The following is a 1,394-nucleotide window of genomic DNA, read 5'->3' on the forward strand; positions in this document are numbered from 1 at the left end:
AATGTTGGAGCTGTTAACGGGTCTTCTTCTCGTTGTACTGATTCCCAAAGTAAAGATGTCGAGATATTAGTTGCTCCGCACTTAGGTATGAAGTTTAATGTTGATGAAGCAAAGACTTACTATAGAGAGTTTGGTAGAGGAATTTGAGATTCGTGTTCAGACTACAGATAAAAAACAAACTGGTGTGGAATTGTCTTCTAGTTGTCTATTGGTTTGCTCACGTGAGGTGGTCCATAACAAGAAAAAAGAAAGTGAAGGTGTAGCTTCGAGAAATATTTCGACTGTTAGGTGTGGTTGCCAAGCTAGAATGCGAGTTACAAAAAGAAAACTTGAAAATATATATGATGTGAGCTTCGCTGCAAACAACCATAGCCAAAGTTTGGTCTCTCCATCAAAGAGGCAGTATATGAAAGGTAACAAAAATATGCCTGAAGCTGCGAAGTGTTTGACAGAGGTTTTTCATGACAACGGTATACCTGTAGGGAAAGTGGCAGACATTTTCCATGGGGATGCGATTGGGTTTAGGAGAAAGCATTGTTGGAACCACCATTATGGTTTGACGAAAATATGCCTAAAGACAATGATGCTACTGCTGTACTTCACTATTTTAGGCAAAAGAGTGCTGAAAATCCTCAGTTCTACTATGTCATTCAATTAGATACAAAAGGGGTGGGTTGCAGTAAATTTCTTTTGGGTTGATGGAAGGTCCCATGTCCAATATGAGTACTTTAGGGATGTCGTATCTTTTGATACAACATATATAACTAATGTTTACAGTATGCCTTTTGCCCCTTTTACTGGAGTCAACCACCACATGCAGTTTATTCAGTTTGGTTGTGCCCTGCTACTTGATGAGACAAAAGAGACATTTGTGTGGTTGTTTCAAACATGGCTTGCAGCTATGGGTGGTCGTCCACCAACTTCAATGCTTACTGACCAAGATTTAGCAATGACTGCAGCAATTAGAAGAGTTTTCCCAGCTATTCGACATCGATTTTGTCTTTGGCACATTATGCAAAAAAATTCAGAAAAGTTGTCCTTTGTTTACCATAAGCTCGATACATTGTGTTCAGAGCTTACATATACTATTTGGAAGTCATATAAGATTGCTGATTTTGAAAGAAAGTGGTATGCACTACTGTTGAAATATGACTTGACTGAAAATACTTGGTTGACATAAATATATAAAAACCGTACATCTTGGGTTCCGGCTTATCACAATAACATTTTTTTTGTTGGTATGCATATGACTGGGCGAAGTGAATCAATGAATTCTCATTATGATCAATTCGTTAGTCCAACGACTACACTTATGGAATTTGTCCATGGTAACGAGAGGTCTTTGGAATCGATAGCCAGGAATGAAAATGAATCTGATTACCGCACCAAACATA

At 38.2% G+C, this 1,394-nt stretch overlaps 1 pseudogene; it reads left to right on the forward strand.

The window, feature by feature from the left end:
* Positions 1-424: 424 nt before the first annotated feature.
* LOC147512966 (protein FAR1-RELATED SEQUENCE 5 pseudogene) lies at positions 425-1,180 on the forward strand (annotated as a pseudogene).
* Positions 1,181-1,394: the final 214 nt, after the last annotated feature.

The sequence above is a fragment of the Coptis chinensis genome, chromosome 3 (genome assembly GCF_015680905.1).
Source record: "Coptis chinensis isolate HL-2020 chromosome 3, ASM1568090v1, whole genome shotgun sequence".
Taxonomy (NCBI): Eukaryota; Viridiplantae; Streptophyta; class Magnoliopsida; order Ranunculales; family Ranunculaceae; genus Coptis; species Coptis chinensis.